Consider the following 17,134-nt stretch of genomic DNA (forward strand, 5'->3'; position numbering starts at 1 on the left):
TGTCTTTTTAGGTCTTGGGCCAGTGCCGGCCTCACCTGACTGGGGGTCCAGGCCCTGGGGCCAGTGTTTGGCCTCTCAGGTTGTCACTGTGGCTTTAGGCCCCAGGGCCAGTGCTGGCCTTTTGGGCTTTGCCTGTAGGCCCCAGGGCTGGTGTCGGCCCACTCTGGCTATGGCTTTAGGACACAGGGCTGATGCCAGCCTGTCTGGCTGGAGCTGGGGATTTATGCCCAAGCTGGTATTGGCCTCTTGCCCTGGGGCTGTGGCTTCAGGCCTCATGGTCAGTGTCATCCTCTCTAACTCTGGCTGTGGCTTTTAAGCCCCAGGGCTGATGCCAGCCTCTCAGGCTGGGACTTTATGACCAGGGGCAGTGCCACCCTCTTGGGCTGTGGCTTTAGGCACAACATATACAACATGACAATGTGCATTTTAAAATGCTTCATGTAAGTAAATGTAAGCAAGAGAACACTGAGCTCCTCTGGGCATTTCTAGAATTGGAAAGGGACAGGAGAGCGTGCTCAGCCTTGATGTGGTTTGGTTGTATCCAGCAATCCCTACCACAGTTGTAAACATCAAACATCTTTGTTATCCTGCTTTACAGGATTTGGATGGGACAAGAAGCAAATGACTATCAGTTTACAGGAAGTAATAAATGTTAACAGTCTCCCTTTCTTCCTCCCCTCGGCATTTTAGGTTACAGAGTTCTCCTATGCAGGTGCAATACCTCTGAGCAACAATTTTAATGGGTTTAGCGGTGATCAAGGCACAGGCTTTGTTCAAACTCAGATCTACATGATGAGAGATACCAAGAAAAAAGTACAAGGTTAATAGTCATTTTCTTTTCTTCTAGTCAGCATGCCATAACTAAATCTTCCATACTAAGACTTTTTATCTTGATAGGGATCAGAAGGATGCAGGTGACGCTGAACATACAGGGGACATTGGGATGGAGGGGATGTGGAATGAAGTTTGGGGGCATGGAAGATATGGAGAACATTTGGAAGCATGGGAGATGTAGAGGACATTTGGGGACGTGGGATCGAGGACATCTGGTGGCATGGGACACATGGAAGATGCTTGGGGACAGAGGACATCCGTGGACAAGAGGGAGAGAGGATATTTGGGGACACTGGGATATAGAGAACACTTGAGCAAATGGGAGATGTAGAGGAAATTTGGGGATGTATGGTATATAGAGGACATTTGGGGACATGGGGGACATAGAGGACACCTGGGGATATAGAGGTCATGTGGGAACATTTGGGGACAGGAAGTGGATAAGGAGAGATGAGAATATGATAACACATGGCATACAGAGAGGCAAAAGGAAGACATGTGGCAACAAGAACACTAGGGGGGCAGGAGGAGGACCAGGTCACACCCAGGGTGACATGGGGAATTGGGGACCTGGCAGCAGCCTCCTGGGAGTTGGTGGTGATCTTGATGGCCAGCTGACGCTGCGCTGCAGTGCATCGTGTGTGCGTTGGTCCACGGGTTCCACACTCTGGATGTTGACGTTCGTCACCACCAGCCCACTGGGAACAAAGCGTAGGTGCTCCCACAGCCATCCACCCTCATCAAGCTAAAGACGGCTGAGCAGATGAGGTGGTTGGAGTTCTGGGAACAGCAGGGACAGCAGCGTCACTGGGGGATGAGGGACAAGGGCAGGGTACCAGGGGAGCATCAGGGCCAATTTAGTGGAGTGAGGGACACAGAGGGTATTTGGTGACAGGGGAGATGTGGGGAAAATGGGATATAGAAGATACTTGGGGACATGGGGGATATAGAGGACATCTGTGGATATAAGGGGCATTCTGGGAACATTTGGGGACAATGTCATAGTGTACGCTGTTGGGGCAGTGGGCACAATGGGAACATGGGGTGACAATGAGAAACATGAAAGGATTTATCAAAGCCGAACAGGGATGTTGGGAATTCTTGTTGATGTCCCAGAGGCTCTTGGAGACAGCAGAGACTCAGGAGGACATGGGGAACTTCATTCTGGTGACATCTGAGCAAGTCAAGGTCACACAAACAAAATGTGGGGACATAGGTGGAGGTGACACAAGAGAATGCAGGTGACAGAGCAGTGACTTAGGGTGACGTGGCTGGGGGGAAGCATGGTGTGAAAAGTGGAGGGACCAAGGGGGTGATGGGGTGGCAGAGAGGTGACAGAGAGGACCTTGTGGAAATGTGACAGCAGCAACAGCTCCATGCACACAGGAGGCCAGGGCCTTGCAGGCAACCCCACAAAGTCAGGGACACTGAAGAGATGTCCCAGAGCCTTTGGATCCTCAGGCACCTCAAATTGCCTGTGGGGAAATGTCCTCATGTCACCACCCCAGACCACAACCCTAGTCCCAACGCTGATTCTGAAAGCTACTTCTGTCCCCAGGCCACCAACCCATGGCCTTTGGCCTGTCCTATAATGAAATTCCACCCAAGACCACCCATTACTGCACCCCAAGAACAAATCAAACTTAAGACCACCCTAGCTCCACCTCATACCCAAGACCACCCCAAACCCCACCCAAGATCAACCACAAACTCCACCCAATACTAACCCATAGCTCAACCCAAGACAACCCCAAACCCAAGGCCAATCCAAATGCCACCCAAAACCTACTCAAATCCCACACCAAGACCACCTCAAGACCCAAGACCACCCTGAACCCCAACCCAAGACCACCTCACCCTTACCCGAAGACTACCCAGACACAAGACCACACCATACTCAACACCACCCTACCCTAAGGCCACCCCAAGTCCCACCCTAAGACCCCTCAGCCCCTAGCCCCACCAGTTGTAGGCCAGCTGCAGCTGCAGCCCTGCATGGTCAGCTGTCTCAATGGTGACAATGTCAGCACAGAAGTCAGGGCCGAGGCGCAGGCAGAGGCTGCGGTGCACTGTGAGGCCTTCAGATTGGGACAGCACTGTCAGCTGCTTGCCAGGGCCCAGCACCACCAGCTCAGGGCCCAGTACTGCTCTGCAACGGGATGGAAAAAAAGAACATCATAAGGAACAATGAGGCGCAGCGGTCCTTCAAGCCCAGGACCCTTGCAAACCCCAGAATCCTACAAACCCTAGAATCCTATGAAACTTACAGTCTTACAAAGCCTAGCAACCAGAGTCCCACAAGACCAATAATATCCTGAGTAAGCATCCTGAGTAAGTACCCATAAAGCATCACTGTGCTCCTTACTATCACTCCCAAAACCCTACGGTCACCCTGGAGATTCTGCAGCTTGCAGGATCATTGGTGCTCACTGGAAGGTCATTAGGGGGGTAGTAGAGCGTTGGACACTCCTTGGCAGCCCCAGAGTTCTAAAACTCTACAGCACTCCACAGTGCTATAGCTCTAGAACCCCAGAATTCTAGAATCCTAGAACTCTAGAGTCCTATAAACCCAGAACCCTAGGATGCTAGAATACAAGAATCTTATAAACACCCTGGAACTCTACAAACATAGAATGCTAGAATCCTGGAAACCTAGAAATTTAGAATCCTAAAAAACTAGAATGCTAGAATCCCTGAATTGTTGAAACTGAGAGTCCTAAAAAGCTTACAGTCCTTGAATCCTAGAGTCCTGCAGTCCCAGAAAACCCAGCAACCTACTAAATGCAGAACCCTAGAATCCCAGAAACCTAAAAACCTAGAACCCTACAAACCCAAGAATATCCTGAATTTGAATGGATCAAATAGGTTAGCTTTTAGGAAAACAAAGCAGGGATCCCCGCAAAATTCCCCAAACTCCAGTGCCTACCCCACATCCCATTGTCCCTGTGTCCCTCAACTGCAGGCACCGCGCTCTCCACTCCCGGTAGTTGTAGACCTGCCACAGCAGCATTATGGGGCACCTGATATGTGATGGCATGGGTCCCGGTCCCACTCCTGGACTCCAAAACTGGGGCCTGAGGATGACTGGATGACTGAATCTTGACCAGCTGTGTCCCCACGAGCGTCAGCTAACAGGGCCTCAACCTCAGGGGACAGCTCCTTCTCTCACAGCTCCTCAGCCTCTGTTAGCATGTAGGTCTGCCTGTCACCACCCACACCTGTAATGGAGACAGACCAGTGTGGGACTAGGGTGCCACTGGGAATACTAGGAGCACTGGGAGGGGTGTCTGAAAGGATCTGTGGGGCACGTGGAACTCCTGGATGGGGCTTTAGTGGGCACTGGAAGAGGATTTCAGGTCTACTGGGAGCACTGGGAGAGCGCTATGGAGGCACAGAGAGGGCTACTGAGAGCACTGGAAGCAGCTATGTGGGATACTGGTAGCTCTAGGATGAGCTGTGGGAAGTGTCTGGGGGCACTGGGACAGGATTTGGGGAGCTCAGAACACCTGGATAGGGCTTGGGGGAACTGGGAGGGAACTGTGGCTGTGGGGACACTGGGAGAGACTGGGAAGGTGTGTAGGGGCACTAGGAGGGGATCTGGGGGCACTGGGAAGGTACTGTTGAGTGACTGAGAGAGGAAAGGGGTCACTGGGAGCCCTTGGAGGGGTATCCAAAGGGATGTGGGGGGCCCTTGGAGTTCTTAGATGGGCCCTGTAGGTACTGGAAGCAGCTATATGGGATACTGGAAGCAGTGGGATGAGCTGTGGGAGGTTTCTGGGGACACTGGGAAGCAGTGTGAGGGATACTGGGGTGAGTTTAGGGGCACCTGAGCACCCCATAGGGTCTGTAGGAAACAAGACTCTCACATCACTGGTGCGGATGTCCCGCACATAGATGCCCTCATTCTCAGCCAGGGCCAGCGCCTGGCATCAGTCCAGCCCAGTCACCTTGGCTAGTGGCAGGTACTCGAGAGGACCTCGGGACAGTCAGCAGTCCCCTGCATGTCATATCACCTCCGTCCCATCCTGGGGATGCAGCCGGTGGCCATCAGCACCAAGCCCTGGGGACCATGGGGACCCATACCCAATCCTTGGCTGGGGATGTGGGACCTCCAAAATCTCCCAGGTGTCACCATTGTCCCCAGATATCACCATGTGTCCCAGGTGTCCCCTATGCACCTCAAACTGTCCCCATGTACCCCAGGTGCCCCCCTATGAACCTCACCCATCCCCAACCTGCCCCCAGTTCACCTTAACAATTCCAATGTTCCCATGAGTCTCCTTTGGCTTCTCCCTCCCCTAGTTCCCTCAGTTGTCCCATCTGTCCCCCATTCAACTGACATCCCCCAGTTTCCACCAAGTGATGCTATGAGCATCAGCATCCCCTGGCTCACCTCATCGGTGTCCTTGATTGCCTTGCAGAGCCTGAAGAAGCAGCCCCTCATCCTCAGAGAGTACACAGACGTCCTCGATGCCAGCTTGGAGCTGTTCACCCAGCTGCAGGAAGGATTTCTCCCCGTGAGGACATAGGAACATCACCTCAGGGATTTTATGTGCTCTCGGGGGGAAATTAGGGTCCCTTGTGGCCATCTCTGAGATACCTGGGGGATACCTATGGGTACATCAGAGCCACCTGCTGGTCCCTGAGGTCCATCTACATGGTCCCCTGGGGGACCCAACTGGTCCTCAGGGACCTGCCTGGTGAGATCTCTGTAGTCCTATGAGGTGCGTACCTTGACCACATGCTGCTGTTCTAACTGGGGCTGCCTGTTGGGTCCCACAAGGTCAAGCACCACACAGTATTGTCAGGGACCCCAAAGTTGTCACCAGCACCTCAGCCACCATCTTCTTGAAGACATCAGGGACGTAAGCCTCACTCTGCTCCTGTGTCACCAGCCACTCCTCGCCCGTGTGGCACATGTGTCCCTGTGCATCCTCAAAGGTCCGGGTAGCTCACAGGTAGAGGGGCTTTCTATGGGACAAATGGAGGCAAAGTGCACGATGGGACCCCAAATCTGTCCCAGGGGGTCTCTGTCACCTGCGTGTGCAAGGAGACAGACCTGATGGGACACCCTAAACATGTCCCAGATACGGGTTCAGGGCAAAAAAATCAGTCCTGGAATGTCCCTGTCACCCATGGGTGTGGAGATGAGACCATTGGGGGGTCTCATGTCCCTGTATCTTGTCAGTGAGGACATAGGCAGCCATGATGTCGACCACCTCCTCGTAGACCCCTGGCAGGTAGGCACCCACCTGCCTTCACCAGCCACTCCTCGCCTGGAAACAGTGTTACGGGGTGATCAAGGAGTTAAGGGCACCGGTTGCAGACTGGGGGGAAACTGGGAGGGTTGCGGAGATTTGGGTTGGGAAGTGGTCTGAGGGGTGCTGGGGGTCCTATGGGACAAACCTAAGGATGTCTGGGGTCCTAAGGGTGGGACTGGACAATCTCAAGTGTCATTAGGGTGGGATAAGACAACTCCAAAGGTGGGAAGGGACAAAACTAAGGGTCATTAGGGTGGGATGAGATGATCTTAACAGTGTCTGGGATCATTAAGGTGGGACTGGGACTATCCCTAGAGTCATTTGGGTGAGAAGGGACAATCCCACCAGTCATCAGAGTGAGATGGGATGATCCCAAAGGTGGGAGAGATGATCCCAAGGGCCATTAGAGTGGGAAGAGACAATCCCAAGGGCACTATGTGGACACGCTGCGTGCCCTGACAGTCAAGGCACTCCTTGCACGGCCCCACAGGTGGATGGCCTGGTTGTGTCTGATGACAGTGGCCTGCAATGTCTCAACCATCTCTACCTCCTTGTGGGGGATGTAGATGCCTGTGGGGCCAGGGCACCATCAGCACCCCTAAGATGTCCCCAGGGTGTCCTCAGAGAGTGTGTCCCCATGCTCAGCAGGACCCATCGAAGAGCCACTCATCACTGCCACAAACTTGTTCCATCCTCATCCTCAAAGCCAAGCAAGGCTCGAAGGCGCAGAGAGCAGTATCAGCCAGCACCACCTGCAGCGGGGTGACACCCTGCGGACACAAGGGTCAGGGCATGAGGGTAACACTCTTGAGGACACAGAGGTCAAGGCTGAGGGTGACCACCCTGGGAACCATGAGGACATTGAGGAAAAGGATTGAGGCAACTGAGGACGTGGGGGTCAGGACTGAAGGTGACACTGTGGACATGGGAGTCAGGGCTGAGGGTGACACCCTGGGGAAATGGACACGCGGGGGGTAAAGGCTGAGGGTAACACCTTGGGGATGTCTGGAAGGACACTGGGGAGCAGAAGTGATGGTGACATGGCAGGGGGCCATAGGGGAAAGGGCTTCACCCATGGATGACCTCGGGACCATGGGGGTCATGACAAGTCTGTCAGGGGGATGCAAGCGTCCTGGCAGGGCAGTGGCAGGTACGCAGGTATAAAGCAAGGTCTAAGGGGGACACATGGAGGGCTACAGGAAGCTGTGTAGGGTCTACAGGAACAATTACAGTCAGTGAGACAGCTATAGAAGATATAGAGGGTTTACAGGATGTACAGCAAACTGAAGAGAGGGGTCAAAGGAGCTATAGGGGAGTACAGGAGGAGCTATAGAGGCTATGGAAGGACACAGAGAAGAGTTGCAGACGGGGACCTGGGAGACTATAGAATCTATAGGAACCATGGAGGGGAAGACAGAGGATATTTACAGGAAGACTGTAAGAACCATAAAAGCTATAAGGTGTTGTAGAGCTTCTAAAGAGCTGCAGGAGAATGTGGTTTGGAAAGATTACAAAATACCAGAAAACTATAAGATCTCAGGGAAGGCTATTGGTGAGCTATAGATGCTCCAGGAATCATGAAAACCTAGAAGAGCTATACAAACTAAGGGGAGATCACATCAAACTGCAAACTACAGAAGCTATAAAAAGGACTAAGCTAGGATACACTGTCACACACTGAAAAAGCTATAAGAGGCCTGTGGATAATTCCCACAGGGGGATATAGGGAGCTATAGGCACCCTGAAACCCATAGGTAGAGGTGCTGGAAGTCTTTTGCAGGGTGGCAGGGAAAGGATAGCTGAGGTTATAGGGGCTACAGGGGCACCATAGGGTTGGCTATGAGTACCTGCTAGAGCTCCTCGCCGGGATACAGGGGAAAGGACTCCTGGGTGAGGCAGAGGTCAAGCCTCCAGCATGCCACAGCTGGGCCTGCCCTGCACCATCAAACAGCACAGTCCCAATTGGGCCCTAGGCCACATGACCTGAGCACCACCCCCCAAGTCATGGGATTGAGTGCTGGCAGGGGGGACAATAACCATGCATTTGGGGGAGGGAAAACAACCCTGCAGATGCCCCCACACATATCTCATCAGCTCTGTAGGACTGTTGGAGCCCCACAGGACTCCTCACACTACTCCACAGCCCTTGCTTAAGCCTACAGGCCCTCCTGTGGAACTCTAGGGCTTTACAGAACACAACCGGTTCTAAAGAAGCTCCCATGATCATACAGAATTGCTGTACCTGTACAGAGCCCACCACATAAAATGTGGGACTGGGGACTCTCTAGCCCACTGCTTGAACACCAAGCAGGGATCTCTCATGGTCCAGATGTAGGAGTGCGGTCCGACCTCCATGCGAGTGACGCTACTGTTGAGGTCCACCATGTGCATGCCCTGCTGGGGGGCAGAAGAGCTTTTCTGCTAGGCAAACGAGGTAGGAGACCTCACATGGGGCAGAGGACCTCACCGCGGGGCACAACACCTGGCCTGTGGGGCTGGAGAATGCGGAAATGACTTCTTTTTTTTTTTTTTTTTTTTTTTTTTTTTTAACTTTTGCCTATTCTACTCCCCTTCGGCCTGGCCCAGCCCTGCGGGCAGACGGGGCCCGGCCCATCGGGGCCGCCCAGGGCCGGGTTTCCCACACCCGAAATGCCGCAGCCCGGGCAGGACTTAGCTCGGGCAGGGCTTGCCCTCAGGAAGGATTTATCCCTCGCTGTAGGGCTTGTAGGTAAGGGATTAGGATTTAGGATGAGAATTATGGGGTTGACTGAGCACGAACGGGGTTTGGGCTTGGAGCCCCCGGGTAGGCCCTGCGCTGTTGCTAGGCAACCGGCTCCGCCATTACGTCCGCTGCCCCGACAGGGTAGGAGGAAGAAAGGGGGCGTGGACGTTCCCTCTGCTTCCGCCTTCTGCCGCCAACGCGTGCTCCCCTTGGCTAGGTACGCTGCCGTTGGCTGGGCACGTGCTGCCATTGGCTGGTAAGGGCTGGAGGCGGGGCCAAGAGGGGGAGGCTGAGGGAGGGACAGAGGAGGGAGAAGTAGAGTACGGAGCCAGGGTAGGGGCGCGTAGAAAGGGTACCAAAAAAGCGTTAGAGACTGCTGGAGACTGTAGAGGATACTGGGTGCCAGCCCTTGAGGTGCTGTCACTCCCTGGCGTCACCCAGTGCCACTCCCTGGGGATCTGTGTCACCCCAGGTACTCACGCACTGCCACCCCCTGAGGGGCTGTGTCATTCCTGGTGTCACCCAGTGCCACCTCCACACCTCAAGTGCTGTGTTCAACCCAAGTGAATGTCATAGAATCTCGGAATAGTGGACTTACTGCAGGGATTACAGGAGACACATGGGTGCAACGACAAAGACGTTGGGACCCCTTTGTCCCTCCCGTTGCTCCTCCTGTTACTCCTTCCTCCCTAATTCCTTTCCCTGTTTATTTTCCCATCCCTTCTTTGTTCCTTTCCAATTTCTTTACTATTCTTTGCTTGCTCCTTGCCCATCCCTTTCTCTGTCCTTTTGCCCATCCTTTTCCCATTTCCTTTCCCACCCTATGCCCATTTCTTCCTTGCTTTCCTTGCACATTTCTTTTCTGTTCCTGCCTTGTTCCTTGCCCGTTCCTTTTCTCTTTTTTCGGTGGATCACAGAAACCTGCTTTGGCACAGGAAATGCAAAAGGAGGGAGTAAGAGGGTAAGATTTTTCATAAAGGCTCACTTTATCCAAAACGTAATTTTTTTTCCACAAAAGACTCGCTTTACCCATTGTTAAAATGTAAGAGTTTCACACAGAAGTGCCAAAGAGTTCCTAGTGCTAATGAGTCCTCAATACTAATGAGTTCCAAGGGCTAACAGTTTGTCAGTGCTATTCAGTCCCAATTGCTACCTAGTTCCTCTTTTTAATGAATCCTTAGTGCTAATGAGCTGCTAGGGCAAACAAGCTTTTCTCCCTGCCCCAGGGCTCTCCTAAAAGACTGACAGATGCTGCTTTTTCTCTGCCACCTTCAGTGAAACTGTGTGGAAGTTCACCTTGCAGATCATCTCCAGATCCATCATCACGAAGCTGCGGCAGGAGGACCTTGCCCTGACCAACACCAGACTACTGCTTTGTCTGCAGGAACTGGGAGCAGAAGCATGCAGCCCTCTGCAACCTCTATGGCAGCATTTCCAGGCCTTAATCTTCTGCCAGGTACAGCTCATTTGCAAGCAGTGAGCTGCCAGTGATCCATCTGACATGATCAACCCCAGTGTGATGTCAGCACTCTGCTTCAAAGATCACCAAAAACTAGGGAACAGGTGCAAGGGATGGATGGGAAACACACAGTCAGAATTAAAAGCTGAAAGTGGTAACAACAACATATAATAGTTTGAACCATATTTGCTTGGCTTTCGTGACGGGCATTACGTGGAAAACCATGCTCTGTTGCCTCAGCCTTTGTGTTTTGCATCTAACAAAGGCATTTTGTGACCCAACTTCGTGGGGGTTTTTTTTTCTGTGTGTGTTTGTTTGTTTGTTTGTTTGTTTTCCTTATTTTGAGGCTCTGCCTATTCCAAAGCACTACAGCCTCAATGGGAAGGAGCAGGGGTGTTGGGAATATGAAGGACTGGCAGCGAGGGAGCAAGGATTTGGGTAAAGCGATGGACAGGCATTAAGTTAGAGGAACAGTAGTAGGGATTTGGAGAAGTTAAAGGAGCGTGGATTGAGAGCAGCAGTTGCAGAGCTGCTGGAGAAGTTCAGCTGCCTTCTTTCACCCATGCAGACCTGCTGGAGTGTAGACTGACTCTCAGTGAAGATGATTCTAATGGGCACCGAGTGGTGCTTCATTCCTTCTCCACACTTCTGTCTCCCTTTTTTTCCAAACCATCTGTTGGGAAAAGTTCTGCTGAGAATGAACTTTTACGCATGTAGAGAAAGGAATACCAAAAAAGTATCTCAGGGAAACCATACCTAGTGAACGCAAAGAGAAGCGTGGAAGATTCAAAGTCAAGGCCTGAGAAAAATTACTTGGTGAGCAATACAAAAAATGAAGAGAGCAGACAGTGTTTGCCAAGCCCAGAAATGTAAATTTGTCAGTAATCAAGCTTTCAAGATGCTTAAGACTTGGATGATATCTTTGCGGTGAGAGGGAAGAGTGTGTGAAGTGGTGCACATTAGATAAGCTAGACATCACTTGGAAACCTGTGTGCCTGGACCTCTTAGTGCCATGCCCAGGCTGCTGCCAGGGTAGAGGTCCTCTCCATGGGAAGAAAGGAGCAAGACGTGGAAGGAAGGAGAGCCACATTATAAGCTTGAGTTGATGGCTGCATTAGCCATGAGGAAGGATCTTGGAGCAGTAACTTGGTCTACAGGAGTGAAACCAGAAGTGTAACTGGATGTGAGTTCTCCTCTTTTGCTGTTGGCTTGTCTTGTGTGAAGCCCACCTCAGCTTGGGCAGAGCCATGGAAGCCCTCAGTCTTGTTCTCCCAAGGGATTCTGTAGCTTGGAAAGGTGTTTGATGCTGGAACCATGAAAGTAGGTTTATGCTCCCTCCCCAGCCCACGAGAACAGCTGGGCTGGGTACACTTCCCAGTTCTGAGGCACACAGGTGGGAAGAGGGCAGGCCACTGCCTCTGCCCCTTTCTGTCTCTGCCTAATGGCATTTTCTTCTTTCTTCCTGTCAAGATCCTGCTCTAGAAGTAGACTGTAGTTGTAAGGAATTACAGATTTTATTTTAAGCAGTCAGTCTTGGGGGTCAACAGTGTAGAGCCTTTGAAAGACATGGGTCAGATAGCAGTGTTGCAGAAACACAGATTTATCCAGACAGGCCATATCCTTGCCTCCAGCCATGACACTTGGGAAGCCCTCGCTGGAAGCCAGCCAGAGCTGACTTATGTGCGCTTGCTAATTCAGAGGGAAACATGTTTTTCTGTTTGAAGTGGGGTTTCAGTTATTCTCTCAGGCTTTTGCTTTGATGCTCATCTGATGCTTTCAAAAATCAATTTCCTATTTATTAACAAGGCTGTCTTACTGCAAGCAAAGACCTCATGCAGCTAAGTATATATCTCGTTCTACAAATTTTTAGTAGAAAAAAAAAAGAATACTAAAACTTTGCAATGGATTTTAGCAGTGCGTAAATCTTCCACGATAAACTAGCTTTAGCTACAGAGATTACAGAGGCCAAACTTATTTCTGCTGGTTCATTTATAATTTACACCAATGTCCTATGTTGTTCACAATAATAATTTCATTCATGATGCAATTCTAGTTACAGTTCCAGTTGCTGATAAAAACAGAAGTCTCCGCAGTGATCAACGTGGTGGAGAGGTTGATACAAGAGGTGTAATGAGAAAGGGACTGAACACAATAGAAAGGTGTTATAAGGGAAGGAAAAGAGGACTGCTCGCCTGTCTCCAGAGATCTAGGCTCACGGGGGGAAAACTCTGCAGAGGAGGGATCTCTGGAAAGAAAACCTTCCCCGGTGGCAGTCAGCCCTTCAGCGAGGTCTAAGGGAGGTGCAGCCAGGCTCCAGCCCTTCTGGTCACACAGGTGGATTGCCTTCTCCTGTGCTCTCAGGGCTGCCCGAGTCTTTTCCCCAGGTCTCAGTCAGTGGTTCAGGCCAGGACTCAACAGTTAGAATACATCCTCTTACACGACAGCATAAAGCGAGATACAGGAGGCTGGCTGCGCAATCAGGCTGCAGTCAGAGTCCAAGAATTAGAGGGCCGAGCAATCATCAGCTGTATGAAATTTAGCAAGAGCAAGTGATGGATTCTGCACCTAGGACAGGAGAAGCATGGATGTATGTACAGACTGGGGCAGGAGCGGATGGAGAAGAGCTCTGTGGAAACGTTCAGGGGGTTCTGGTTGGTGACAAAGTTGAATGTGAGTCAACAGTGTGCCCTGGTCATCAGAAAGGCCAACTGTATCCTGCTGGCTATCAGGCATAGCATTGCCTATGGCAGTACGTATGAGGTCATCTGGTTTGTTCAGCAGAAAGAACAGGATATCAAGAGCTAACGTCACTGTGGCCTACAGCTTCCTCACAGTAGGAAACAGGGAGAAAAGCAGAGATCACTTTCACCTGGTGACCAGCAGTAGGACCTGGGGGAACTGCATGAAGCTGCGTCAGGGGGATTTCCGATTGGATACTGGAAAAAGGTTCTTCACAGAGAGGGTGGTCACTCTTCTGGGAGTTGACATGATCTGGCAGCTATCTCCATGATTTTCCTTCTGCAGGTGACCCATCGTCAGGGCTTCCCTCAGGCTGCTGGAATCAGTGCGTGCAGCAGTAACGATCACAACCTGTGAAGCTCACACAGCCTAAAGTGTAGAAGCCTTGCAGAGAAATCTTGTCTAATGAGAGGGCAATCAGCAAACGTGGGAAATTTAACAAGAGCAACTGCCTGATTCTGCACATGGGACTGGACAACCCTGGTGTTATGCTGTAGGAAGAGACTTAGCACTAGTAACTAAAGTAAATGAGGTTGTATAGAAACGTAGCTTTCTCCTCGTTGCAAAAGCTCGCTGTTAACAGCGAAGAAGAGGATTCAACTGGATAAGTTTCAGGAGACATCAAGAATGACGGGATAAGATCTGTATAGCAACACGTGGAGAAGTACTGCCTGTTCTGGAAAGATGCTGCCCAGGAAGCACCACCTGGAACTGGGAATGAACGGGTGAATGAAGAGGGAGAGACACAGGCCCAGAAAATTAGATTGGTTAAAAAGGACAATTTGAGATGGAACTATGCAAGGATGGGGTTGTGGCAACTCATGAAAACTATGGGATTGAAAGTAACGGAATTCTTCTTAAGAGATGTTCGCCTTGGGCTGTAAATCACAAGAACTGCAAACAAATGAGGATAAGGGACAGTCAGAGTGACCTACTGAAAGCAGAAGTCAAAGCTTGAACCAGAGAATGTTGGAGGGGGCAGCAGCATGATTCCTTCAGCACAAGGTGACAGGAGTGCAAGTGCTGCCACGGTTTCTGGAGACCCAGGTGGGACCCTATAGGTGATGGCCATCAGACCCTCCCGCCTCAAAGCATCTGGCTGCCAGCAGTGGGTGAGTTCACTGGGACTTTGGGGATGGGAGGTGCTAACCAGCGAGTCTTCAGTTTCCACTCCTAGATTCAGGCTTGGGAGCAGGCTAAAAATGGGAAATATATCTGGTGTAGGAAAGGGGATGCCCTTAGCCAAGGTCCTGGAAAATTGGAGGAAAATAGATGAAACTGCAGATCTACCAACAAAAAGGAAAGCACATGACACCTGACTTGCCAGCTTTGTGGGAAGGTCAACCTTCCTGTGTTTATATTTCAGCCATCATCCTCCATACTGGAGAGGCGAGCTTAATTGCAGCACGTTTCACATGTGTGGGATAACCTGTGCGATAGCATCCTTGATCCAGACCCTACTTCCATACTGCATCTCTTCCTCAATGGCCTGAGGTGTCATGGGTGGGGAATTTCAGGGAATCCCGTGAGCAGGGAATAATTCCCTCTTGGGGTTGCTGAAGCACTATAAAAGTTTGCCAAGCAAAGTTGTGGATGCTCCATCCCTGGAGGTGTTCAAGGCCAGGCTGGTGTGGCTCTGGGCAGCAGGACCCCGTGAGTGACATCCCTGCCCACGGCAGTGGGGTTGAGGTTCTAAGTTCTTTACTGTCCCTTCCAACCCAACCCATTCATTATTCTGCGTTTCTATGACATAAGCACCGGCCCCACGCAGCCCTGGTGCAGCGCATCACAAGAGCAGCAGCCCGCGGGGAGAGCCGCCACCTGGCATCACGGAGCCGTGAGGTCACGATGCCCCGTCCTATGGCTGTGCTGTGCTGTGCCGTGAGCTCACAAGGCCTGGCTGTGACGCTGTCCTGTGCCGCAGGCTTGGCTCTGTGCGACGCTCACTGTGGCTGTAGCAGCAGTGGTGGAAGCATGGTGCAAGTGTGGGGGGCCGTGGCCCCTGCCCGCCTTGTCCTTCTCCTCGTCCTACTGCTGGCCATGTGTTTCCGGGAGACCTGCACTGCTCCACGGCGAGCACCGGGAGCAGGTGGGTAGGCAGAGATGGGACACAAACTGAGCAGCACTGGGGGCGTGAAGTCAGGCTGTGTCCCCACGGCCCTGTGCCTCACTTCACTCCTGGGGCCGGCCTTCCATGGGGGTGGTGTTGGGCAGAGGGTGATGGGCAGCACCGCAGGAGGTGGGCAAGAGCCCGTGGCAGCGCTGCTCCCCAGGGCTGGCTCCAGCCTGCCGGCCCATGGCTCTGCTGCTTGCTGGCTGGAGCACAGCCTTCGTCGCGCGGAGATGTCCTGGGGAGAGCTCAGAAGATGCATGCTGGGAGATGTGTGAATGTTTTCTGCGCCAGGCTTGTGGTACTCCTTGTAGATGAATCCCAGTTTTCCAACACAGAGCCCCGGCCCACAGCCCAGAGGAGGAGACAGATGTGCTTTCCTCCAGTGCTTCAGCGTGACTTTCCTTTGCGTACATCAGAGACCTCCCAGTAAGAAAGCCCCGAGGGGCTGCATCTTCTTCCATGCGATCCGTGAGGGATGTGGCACAGGGCCTGGAGAGAATATTGTGTATGCTGCCAGGTGCCAGCCTAGAGCCATCCTGGCCACTCTGCAACTTTGGAAATCATGCCCTGAGTCCTCCTCCCATCCCGTTCCACGACCCACATCCAGTTACTACGGGGGGAAGGAGATCACACCATGCAAGGGCAACTTCTCTCATCTGTTCTTGATTCTAGATGATGAGCTTGGTGCTCCCTTCCTGGAGAGTCCAGACTTCATGCCTGTGCCTGAGGGACAGCCTGGAGGTAAGTCGTGAGTATCTGTTTCCTTGAAGGCAGAAACATTTGTGCCCTCGTAGTTTACACGGGTGCAGGTTTTACTGAAGATCCTCTCGAGGTCTCCCAAGCCTGTTTGTGCCTTGAAGGGCTTGCACAGATGAGCCATGAGTATTTCTTTACTGGGAGAGCTGCCACATTTCAGTGGGAAGGTTACCGCTGCCCCTCTTCAGCTGGGAGAGCCCAGACCTTCGTATTTGGGCCGTGTCGTTCCCTGACCCACTGCCAGACCTTACAGGCCTCTCAGGGAAAAGGAGGCCCCCGCATGCAGTGGAAGCTCTCCTCACCTGTGTCTGATCACACTTGTGCCTGCAGGCCCTGCTGGTGAATCAGCAGATCGGAATCCTGTCCATGAGCCTGAGGGGGAGCTGGGAGGTAAGTCACACGGCTTCATTTCCTTGATATTTGTTCATATTTGGCTGGGATAGTTCAGCAAGGGTTCTGCTTTTCCGTGGCCCGTGGGTTCTTCTCCACAGGAAGCATGGATGGTGGTTGTTTCCTGGGTGCTACTGTGTCCTCAGCGTTGTGTTGGCTTTGTCTCTGTATCTCAGAGGTTCCCAGCAAGACAATTTAAAGTTTTCTGTGAGGTCTCTGAGAATTGTTTCCCATGGCCTGGAGAAAGTATTTGGAAAGCTGTGGAATACCAGCCAGAAGGTCACCTGGCCTCTCTGCAGCTTTGGAACTTCTGCCTCGTGTCATTAATTGAGCCCCTTCCATCACTGCAGGTCAGTAAGGAGGAGAGAGATGGGCACATGCAATGGGAACGTTTCTCCTCTGTCCTTGATTACAGCCATGTCTCCAGGCAGTTGCTTACAAAGCCCAGGTTTAAGCCAGTCACAGAGACTCGGGCCAATCCCTCAGCTAAGTCCCTGAAAGGCTTTAGTTTTCATTCAGGTTTTAATTTTCTTTCCAAGTGACGTGTGACTTCCTGCTTCCTATGCGGAAGATAAGGGACGGTATGGGTCAGGCTGAGTGCAGTGCTTTGCTTGCAAAGCTGTCTTTGCTGGCCACTCCAGCCCTGAGCTGCTCCCAGTGCCTTCTGCAGAGCCAGCAGGCACCATGCAGTTGAGTTTAGGGGTGAGCATTCCTCTGGGCAGCTCCACACGTTTTGTGTGTTGTAGTTTTGTACAGTCGTGGTGCCCCTGTAGGCACCCAGGAACTGTTGCCAAGGTGCTCCTGTGTGGAAGGGAGAGAGCAGTGTCATGAAGGAATCCCCTTCTTTAATTGCATCCTGT

General features: G+C 52.0%; 1 long non-coding RNA gene and 1 pseudogene across 1 annotated transcript; one reads left to right on the forward strand and one right to left on the reverse strand.

Moving 5' to 3' along the window:
• Positions 1 to 2,091: 2,091 nt before the first annotated feature.
• On the reverse strand, positions 2,092 to 8,486 carry LOC121107511 (annotated as a pseudogene).
• Positions 8,487 to 10,079: 1,593 nt separating this feature from the next.
• LOC121107535 lies at positions 10,080 to 13,487 on the forward strand. The gene is made up of 2 exons (XR_005841786.1): positions 10,080 to 10,273; positions 13,301 to 13,487. It is a non-coding gene; the product is annotated as an uncharacterized LOC121107535 (long non-coding RNA).
• Positions 13,488 to 17,134: the final 3,647 nt, after the last annotated feature.

This window comes from Gallus gallus, chromosome 24 (assembly GCF_016699485.2).
Source record: "Gallus gallus isolate bGalGal1 chromosome 24, bGalGal1.mat.broiler.GRCg7b, whole genome shotgun sequence".
Taxonomy (NCBI): domain Eukaryota; kingdom Metazoa; phylum Chordata; class Aves; order Galliformes; family Phasianidae; genus Gallus; species Gallus gallus.